This window comes from Urocitellus parryii, chromosome 3 (assembly GCF_045843805.1).
Source record: "Urocitellus parryii isolate mUroPar1 chromosome 3, mUroPar1.hap1, whole genome shotgun sequence".
NCBI lineage: Eukaryota > Metazoa > Chordata > Mammalia > Rodentia > Sciuridae > Urocitellus > Urocitellus parryii.
The window spans coordinates 115,529,049-115,539,680 of NC_135533.1; the positions used below are offsets into that span (position 1 = coordinate 115,529,049).

The 10,632-nt window shown below is 39.7% G+C and overlaps 1 pseudogene; it reads left to right on the forward strand.

The window, feature by feature from the left end:
* Window positions 1-2,485: 2,485 nt before the first annotated feature.
* LOC113177814 (non-POU domain-containing octamer-binding protein pseudogene) lies at window positions 2,486-3,806 on the forward strand (annotated as a pseudogene).
* The last annotated feature ends 6,826 nt before the right edge of the window (window positions 3,807-10,632 follow it).

The following is a 10,632-nucleotide window of genomic DNA, read 5'->3' on the forward strand; positions in this document are numbered from 1 at the left end:
GGAAGGCTCTTCATGCTGCATCCTCATAACTAAATAACCCTTTCTCTTACTTCTTTACAGAACAATGAAAAAGTCTGACCCAAAGGTAAACCAGTTTTGACAGTTACTACAAAATATAGTGTAACAATAGAAGTGTCTTATGAAAATACAAGACCATATATTTTCAGCTTGATAATGAAAAGAGGGAAGAAAAAAAACAGGTTGGCTGTATTGGAAGAATGGAGAGGAAATAGACTGGGGATTTGATGAGGAGATTGTAGTTCTGTTTTAATTGATTAAAAAAATACATTGAGTTGGTATCAAGAAATTTGAGTGTTTCAGCCTCATACTTTCTTTTCCTTCTTAGTCAAATATTAAAAATATTTCTTGGAGAAACATTCCATCTAAGAAACACATATCCTTGAGAGCTTTTCTGCACTTAATTTTATGTTGTAGTATGTTTTGCCCTATATCACTACATATAAATTACCCACTTTGCAAGCCAATCAATGCAGTACTGGAATTATTCAATGGAATTATTATTTCCAATATTATTCAGAAAAACTGCCCACGATCAGTGTAATTGAGTCCCTTTCAATATTTAATTCCTGTTATTGATATTCATTCTGAATTGTCATCTTGGTTTTCCTCATTCATTTTATAAATCTATGATGTGATAAAATTGTTAAAGCCTAGATTACTGGACCTACAAGCATGGTCTTTGTGCATTAATGAGTGTAATTATTGGCTTTAATATGGTTCAACTTGTTTTGACTATGGGAACATAAAAATTGATAGTGAGGACTAACTGGATTAACTTGTAGTTAAATGAACTTCAAATTTTCTCCCCATCTCACATAAATATTTGGAGAAAATATGTTGATGTTATCCTTTTTATACATGTGTAATATACATACATCATGCAGAAAATTATGTATACACCTACATATATATATATATATATATAATTTGAGGAAAGATTATTCATAAACTTATATAAGCAAATTACTTGTTCTTAAAGTAATATTCCCTTAACACCCACATATAGATCCTGCACAGATAACATTTTTAAAAATGTATTTTTTTAGTCATAAATATATATATATATGCTAAATCAAAAATTTATTTTTATTTAAACATTTGTCCTCAACTACATTATATCATTTTGGAAAGCAACTAATAATGCTCAGAAAAAGACCAGACACTTGTGAGTTGTGAATGTGCTCTGAATGTTTTCTTCCAATGCTCAATAAAAAAATACTTATGTTTGTACCCATTTTGAATCAATCTTCAGAGAATCATAGCTTCATCAGGAAATATGAGCATATAAATATATTTGGTATATTAAATTTTATCCATGTTGTCCTGCACACTGAATCTTAGCAGCCTAGTTAAATACTTTATTTCATAATGTGTTTCCAGGATAGTGGAGATATGTGACAGGTTATGACCCAATTTCATATAATATTCTAGAGTAAAAAAATTACCCACATGTCCCAAATATTCACTGTCTTTACATTTTCATGGATAATAACATTCTACTCAAACATACTACTTTCAGATGCTCAGACAACTTAAAACTGCATAGTTTGTAATTTGTTTAATTTTGATTACATTTTAGTAGGATTATGGAGAAGAAATCCAATGAGTAATTAATTATTTAAGAAAATTATTTCAAATTTTTGTTAAAAAATCTAATTTAACAATTAAAACAACACTATTGTAAACAAGTTACATAGTTATTTTATGCAACTTAGTATACAGAACAGTTAACTAATATGAGACAAGGAGAGCAGTTGTATTTAAGTATAAATCATTTGCTTCTAAGTTTTCCATTGTTTAATGGATCCAATAAAGAATTCATGATAGGATTTTTTTAAACAAAAGGAACTTATTTGACATGGAGAAAAAATACAAAATAAAATGGCTCAATCAAAACATTTGATGTAATTTTCATGTTATATTTATCAACTTGCATATTAGTAGAATTAATCAGATAAGCCTAAGATTCCCTCTTTTGCATATGCCTTATATAGATAAGATTCTCACTATAAAGTTTTAAATAATTTTTACAGGTATAAATACTATTGCATGAAGAAAAATATTCATGAATCATTTAAGTCAGAATTAAAGTCAGCAGCAAGAAATAGAAATTCAACTATTATCTTTTAAACAAAGAAGACTTTATTTTCCTTGGATGTAAAGAAGCCCAGACAAAGGCATCCTAGGTTTGGTATAGTGACTCTGTGGTAACTTCACAAAATTGATTTCTAAATTTCCAATTCATTGACTCCAGCTTCTGCATGCTATTCATTATTTTATCAAGAAATGGAAAACTTTAAAAACAGAGAGAAATGAAAGAAGACATCAAAAAGTGAATACCAAATTAGTATGTCAATTTTTTAAAAATGTTATCCTATAAGATCTAAAAGGTTCTTCCACATTGCCTCATTAATAGAAACATAGTGCACTCTGAGGGGAAGACTGTGTATAGAGGGGTACAAAAATGCAGAGTAATAAAACCTTTAATTTGGATAAACAGACCCATATTCCAAGGAAACATCATCAGCATCACCACCAGCAGCAACAGCAGCAGCCACCACCACCAATACCTGCAAATGGGCAACAGGCCAGCAGCCAAAAAGAAGGCTTAACTATTGACCTGAAGAATTTTAGTAAACTAGAAGGGAAGACCTTCACCCAAAGTAGCCATCTCTTTGTGGGTAATCTCCCTCCTGACATTACTGAGGAGGAAATGAGGAAACTATTTGAGTAATAAAGGAAGACAGGTCAAGTTTTCATTCATGAGGATAAAGGTTTTGGCTTTATCTGTTTGGAAACACCAACTCTCCTGGAAATTGCCAAAGTAGAGCTTGACAATATGTCACTCCGTGGAAAACAGCTGCGTGTTTGCTTTGCCTGCCATAGTGCATCCCTTACTGTTGGAAACCTTCCTCTGTACATGTCTAAGGAACTGCTGGAAGAAGCTTTTTCTGTGTTTGGCCAGGTGGAGAGGGCCATAGTCATTGTGGATGATTGAAGAAGACCCTCAGGAAAAGGCATTGTTGAGTTCTCAGGAAGCCAGCTGCTTCGAAAACTCTGGACAGATGCAGTGAAGTGTCTTTCCTGCTAACTACATTTCCTTGTCCTGTGACTGTGGAGCCAATGGACCAGTTAGATGATGATGAAGTACTTCCAGAGAAGCTGGTTATAAAGAACCAGCAATTTCACAAGGAGCAAGAGCAGCCACCCAGACTATGAGTATACCATGCACTGGAAGGCATTCACTGAGGTTGAGAAACAGCAGCAGGAACAGATGTACTGAGACATCAAGGAGGCTTGTGAGAAGCTGGTCATGAGCACCAGGTCATGCTAATGAGGCAGGATTTGATGAGGCACCAAGAACTTCAAAGAATGGAAGAGCTGCACAACCAAGAAGTGCAATAAAGAAAGCAACTGAAGCTCAGGCAGGAAGAGGAGTGTAAGCGCCATGAGGAAGAAATGGGGTGGCAACAAGAAGACATGATGCAGCAACAGCAGGAAGGATTCAAGGGAACCTTTGCTGGTGCAAGAGAGCAAGAGATAAGGATAGTCCAGATAGCTACGGGAGCATAAATAGCAGAGGCGCCATGCCCTCTGCTCGTGTGCCAGCTGGTACCCCAGCTCCTCTAGGACCTGCCACTATGATACTGAATGGAACTTTGGAACTGACCCCTCCAATAACTGAATGCTTTGGCCAAGCTGCCACAATGGAAAGAGTTGGATCAATTGGTGGAACCCCTTTTGCATTCAACCATGCTGAATTTGCTCCAAATAAATGTCACTGATACTAATAAAGTTGCAGTGTCTAATTTCCCAAAAACCCTTAAAAGAAAGACCTTTTTTGGACTAGCTAGAATTTTACCCTGAAAAAGTGTTAAGGATTCTTGCCAATAATTAGGTCTTCCCTGCCTATACTACTCTAGTAATTATGCTAGAGGCAGAGGGCAAGGGAATGGTGGTACTTAACAAATCAATTCTGTGTGATATATTGTTTAATTGATTCTGTGTAGTGCATTCCTGAAGTCTCAGATGTGATTGTTGAGGGCTGGTGACTCATAGCAAAATGAATTCAGTTAGAGCCCTGTTAATCTTGATAATTCCATTTTTTCCATCATATTTTATTTACTTTCTTGTCCTTACACAACTTGATCCCAGATATGATGCCACATATACCACAAAAACAAAACATCCCCCCAGAGGTCATAGACAACATACATAAAATTCTGTTATATCCCATATATTACACCTTCATGTCCTAAGGAAGACGTTTTCTCTTAGAACTTTTCAATTTAGTACATCTTTAAAAAAATTTTGTGTTAACTTGCCTTTATCTTTTTCTTGGGTAAAGACAACCCACGAATTGACCCTTCTGTGTCTTTGAAGTTGCTAATCACAGCTTTTCTTGATAGGTCTCATACACTCTTGGGAACAGGGTTGCTCTATGCTGATGGTCTGACAGTAGCTCTTACCTTGCCTAGCTTAGGTAGTTATGTTGTGCATTTTTTATTGGTTTACCATGTTTGATTTGATCCTAATACCTTATATTTGGACTTTCTGAGAAATGGAGCAGTAATGCAGCATCAATTTATTTAAATACATTTTAAGCCTTTAAAAAAAATAAAAAAGAGACACATCATGTGTCAGTTCTTGCTCCATTCTAAAGAGCACTGTAATCAGGCCTACTGCTACCCAGGACACAGCCCACTGACAATGTGTACTGTAATATGTAAGATTCTTTAAATAAGGAGGGGAAATGGAAATTGGGTGAGCCCCCAAAATATCTCATTTTCAAGTTTGCAATCAGATCCTATAGGACTATGCTATTGTTAAAGGGACTGCCCAAAATAGAAGTTCACCATGCAATAGAGTGTAGCATACCTCACTATCTTTTATGATTTCATGAACTGGAGAAATATTTTACTGAAAGCTGTAACAATTAATGGTGGAAAACAGTGTGGAATTAAATCTGCATTTTTATTCATCATCTTCTAAATATGTTAGATTGAGCATGTAATTTAGCATCTTCTTGGTGTTTATTTCCTAATTTATAAAATTGGAGAAATTATAGAATAAGAATATCCATTTGCATTGAATAGATGCAAATGATCAGATTACTTCAATTTTTTCTGAAAATACATGAAATAAATTATATTTCCAATAAGTAAGTAAAATATTGCATAAAGGAAAAACTGAGGAGCAATAAAATTTTCTTGATTTCCTCTTTATTCTAATGATTAAGTAAACAAAATCAAATAAAAATTCCTCTGATTTTCAGAACTGGGTAGGCTTTATTTTAATCTGAGTAGACATTCAAGGTAGTATAAATACTCTTTTATAGCTGAATAGAATCATAAGATGAATGGCATTTGTTTATTTTTAGGTCATCATTTATTTATAGGTTGAATATAATAATAAATTATACACAGAGAGAGATGAAAGTCCTACAAGTTGATGAATATTTTCAGCCAGTAAAAACTCATACGCTCATTTATAACTGAAGCCTGAATCAGCAATCATTATTTCATTTTATTCCAGTAAACCATTTTGGTTATAGGATGATTCTGTGTGGCTATAGCAAGAATCAAGCATTGTAGTCTAGCCCTTGCTTTTCTATCTAGGTTAATCAGATATAATGCCCAAACAGCATAATATTTCTGACCTCTATGAGACTTACACATACCCATTGATCTAATTTCTTTTGCAGATATCAAGATATAATTTTTCTCAATATTTTCCATATTTCATATGTCACTTTCATATTAGACATAGACATTGATTCAGATAATCAAATATGGCAAGAAATGAAGAAGAGAAAATTAAACAAAAGAAAAAAACAGATGGCAGAAGATAAAGCATGACTGGACCTCAGTAAAAATAGCAAAAGAGGAGATGATCTCCAACTGAAATTGGGGAGAAGAAAGTAGGCACAAGTACAGGGAAACTGTGGCTAACATCTGGTGCTTACTATTTGCATGGTACAAAACCCTTAACTTTTATTATATGTTTTAGTATTCACATTTGTCACAGTTATTCTGATTTTTATACACAAGACGTTTACGTTTTTTTCCAAGGTCACAGTGAAAAACCTAAGCAGTTTTGTTCCAAAGTCTGTGCATTTGAATTATAGTCTACATTAAAGCTACACAGAAATGACAAATAGATTAAAATATTATACCTTCATTTACTGATGAGATTACTTCTTTGAGAAACACCTTGATAAATTGACCTCTGCATATTTCTGAAAATTCCATAGCTCATGAGCTATGGACTAGATCAGCAGTTCCAAAGAAATACGTCTTTAACTGGGCACAATATCTTTGTTTTGTTTATTTATTTTTATGGTGCTGAGGATGGAACCCAGGGTCTCACAAGTGCGAGGCAGACACTCTACCACTGAGCCACAACCCAGCACAGAAGCCAGCTTTTTACAAATCTGCCATTGCTCCTCAATCTCATCAGAAGAGACTGACATTTATTCACCACTTATTAATTATTTTTATGATGAAAAATAAAATATATCTAATGATAAACACAACAGAGTGAGGAAATGCAATGCCAAGGAGCAGCTCTATTGATCATCACCTCTGGGCTTTCCAGCTCACATTGAAGTTGTCTTCTATCTTTGCCCATGTGTACCAGGCCACTTAATTTCATACAGCCAGGGTGCCTGCTCCAGAAGGCTACTAATTCCCAAAGACTAGTGCAGGTGTGCCTTTGTATTTCATGACACTAATACCTTCTGAACATCCTTTCTTCTTAAAAACACAGGTTGATGAACCCCCTGAATTAGCTCTTGCACGTGAATATTGATACCTATCATTTAGGGATAGCTGTCCCATTCCCAGAGTATCCCACCATGAAAAAGTCAAGATCACTGGGGAAGCACTGAGGACTTCAGCTTCCTGCTGAAAAAACTTCATTGTAATTGTGCTTCCATTCTAGGCCTGCTACTTCTCCAGCCACAAAAATTCTATTGCTGTGATTCTACAAAGAGGAGGAAATAATGAAAAGTACTGATGAGCTAAAAAACCCCAATGAGATTAATATGGCAGGTGACTGGGATCGTTTCCAGTGACCTCTTTGGGCAGTTTTAAAAGAAAAACATCCTTAGACAAAAGAAATCATTTGCTAACAAACATTGTAGTTGCATGACTGAAAGCACTCTTGTCAAAAGCTTTAGTTTATTTATGCACACCTAGGTGCCATTGTAGAAAGTTTTAGCCCAGTCTCAGTAAGCAAGAAAAGGGTTATGACTGCACTCTGACCAAGAAAACACTCAGTGATCCATGGTGGCATGGGGCAGGAGGAGAGGCAGGTACAACTTGAATAAATTAAATGCTTGGGTCATTATTATTTGAGAAGACTTTTGGGTTAATTCAAACCACAGCCCCCAGCCCTAATTAATAACAAAAAATATCTATTTATGACCCACTTTCTCCACCTGGCCATTCCCTAAGTAAAATACTAACCCATAGATTCCTGACTAAAATAAAAGACCAAACTACCATGAGCATAATCCCATCAGCTGGGGAGGTTGTGTCAGGAGAATGGAAGGTTCAAAGGCAGCCTCAGCACCTTAGCAAGGCCCAAAGCAACTTAGCCAGACCCTGTCTCTAAATAAAAACATAAAAAAAGACTCAGGATGTGGCTCAGGACCTATGCACACCTGGGTTCAATATGTGGTACTGACAAAGAGAAAAGAAAGAAAATTCGAGAGCCATTCCTCCAGATGGTTCTGTGATTTCAGAAAATCCCATCAGAACCATGACACTGAGTTTAGCTTTTAGAAAGTCACTTCCATTGACCATCCCAACATTCCCTCCTGCTCAAATACCTCCTACCCTGGTTTTGATTCTTCTCAATGTAATGCCTAACTGTTCTAGGAATTCTCATGTGAAATGATGGCAAACACTTGAAAACTAGGACATTCAAAGTGAAAAGTCTGATGTCCAGCAAATTTGGATTGAAAGGCCTGGCAATTCCAGGCCCTGGTAGGAGACTACACTTGAATCTTCTCCATTGTGGTTCTTTCTGGACCTTGGATGTCAAGTGTCCCACTTAGGGCCTGCTATGACATCAGCTGTTTTCCTTGTAACTCCTGATGTCACAGACAGCCTGACCAATAGCACTGTGACTTCAATAAACCCAGTCAAGCAGAGGAGCTTCTCATCCTGGCCACTTCAGAGGAAAGTTTGACAAGTGCCAGCTCAGCTATGCTGACACACAGGAACAACTCAACACTGAGCCCCAGGAGCCTGTTCTTGAGAACTGGACTCCAACTTTTTCACCTAGAGAAAATAGAGCATAGGTCTGTGGCCTCATGTGGTCCTTCTGGGCCATGGGATGATCCTGCTCATCCAGGGCACTGGTACTCATTGCATCCTGTGGGCTAGCATCACCTTTACCCCCAAGGGTCCAGAAATGTATGGTCTGGGGGTAACTGCACCAGGCCCACTGAGTGCTGTGACATCCTACACCACAGCAGGATGACAATCAGCCTGGAAAGTCCAATGGACCTGGGAGTGCCAGTGGGCATAAGAGGGCATGAGAAGCAGCCATCCTGAACACTGGCTCCAGTCGAGACACCCTCCGGGGCTTCTCCAGGCCTGGGCTCACTGATACTTTACCCAGTTTGGAAAATGGCCCAACACACCACCAGTGAGCAGAGTGGCAGCTCTTGACAGCTGTGGGTAGTGGAGTATGCAAGACATCTTGATGGGTTATGGGAAGCTTGAGCTGGAAAAATCACACAATCTCTGGCAGGATGCCCTTCTGTCTAGAGAAAGACATTACCAGTGACAACTTGAACCTCCCAAAAGTGAACACTAAGGGGATGTCTAGGTCTGTAAGTTTTCTGTGTTGCATTCAATCAGTCAAAATTGAACACTTCTTACACTGTGGAATGAATAGGAGACCTACCATTGTTCCAGAACAGCTAAGCAATGAAGACTCAAAAAATTAGAGACTCTAGATACCAAAATTCAAAAAAGCAGCCCAAACATGAATAAAATCACGTTTGTGAGCATATGAGCTTTTTTTTTTTTTTCTAGTTTCCATACCATTCCGTGTACACATGATACCAGATCCTCCCAGCCTGCATTGCTAAACCCCTCAGCCAGATGGCTGGGTGGTGTCCCTGCTGGGTTCTCAGCAGCTGTTCCCTGCCCTGAGCTAGAGTTCCCAGAGGAGGTACAGAAAGACACACAGGCCCTGATCCAAATTGCCACCACCTGCAGATTCCCCTCAGCCAGGAACCTTGCTCCCCAGCAGTTCCCTTCTATGGAGCAAGGCCCAACCAGGGCAGCAGATAGCTGTCTGACATTCTGGGTCCTGGACATGGGCAGCAGGATTCCTGCCATTGCAAGAGCTCCTAAATATCAAACCCAACACCTCCCGCCCTCACCAGAGAAAGACCAGACACAAACAGTAGCTCAGACTTTCACTGGGATGGAGAAGGACAGAGTGTCCTGTCCCAGGAACAGCAAGTGAGATCCTGGTGAGGCCATCCCACTTGCTCACTGGCTGCACACCTGCAGAATCAGTCCTGTGCTGATGCACTACCTTCCCTCTGGTCCTTCCTTCCCTTTTCAGAGGCCCCAGGAGTGGCTCCCCTCCGCTGCCTGCACCATCCTTGTGCTGCTCAGGTCCACCTTGCCTAAGACAGAGCACCCAGAGGAAGCACAGGCAGCATGACCCTGTACTGGAGGTGCAGGTACCATCAGTCCAACACTTACAAGTGTCATCCTAGTCTCCACCTGCTCAGCGCCCCCTGGGCAGCCCTCTACCTGACAGCAAAAGGTTGCTCAGCCCTGTCACCACACATCAACTCTCATGGACTCCAGACTACCTGTGCAGCCATCCTGAATGCCTTGGGTGTGGGGGCGGGGACACTGTACCAGCCCGAGGAGAAGGATCCCTGCCATTGCCATAGTTGCTGACCCTGAAGCCCAACGTCTTCCACCCTTCCAGGATGATCAGGAAACCTCACTGGGTCATCAGCGGGATCTAGATCCGCAGCCCCAGTGCCAGCACTCCACAGTCTGCCCAGGACCCACGCGGTTAACCAGGCGCCCAGATCCCGCGCCTAGCGCTTGTACAAGGACCTTGCATGCGCGAGTTCCTCCCTGGCCGGACATTGCCTCGTGCCCGGGTAGGCGGTTTTCTGCACGCGCCTGTGAGTTCTCTATTCATACTGGCCAAAGCTGGGCCCTGGCTACAGGTCTGACATTGCCATTTAGCCTGAAGCCGCTTTTGCAGCAGAAGAATGAACTTTTGCGCCTTTCTCTGGAATTCTTGAATCCCACCTTCTCTAAAAGCTTCCATAGGTAGTTTCCAGGGCAAGCTTTGTCCCTCATTCCTGTCCCCAGCCTAGGAGGCAGAGACCTGCCAGAAGGGTCCCAAATGAGGCCCGGTGCTCACAGCTCTTGCCAACTTGGACTTCCCTCCACTGTTGATCCTCTGGGTTGCTGGGAGCCAGGGATCTCTCAGAAGTCATCTTGCAGGCATCCTGCAAGTGCTCATCAGCCTTTGAAAAAGATGCCTCCTGGTGCTTGTCCGGGGTCCTACAGACACTTTCATCCTTTCTGGGAGACCTGGACATGACCTGCATCT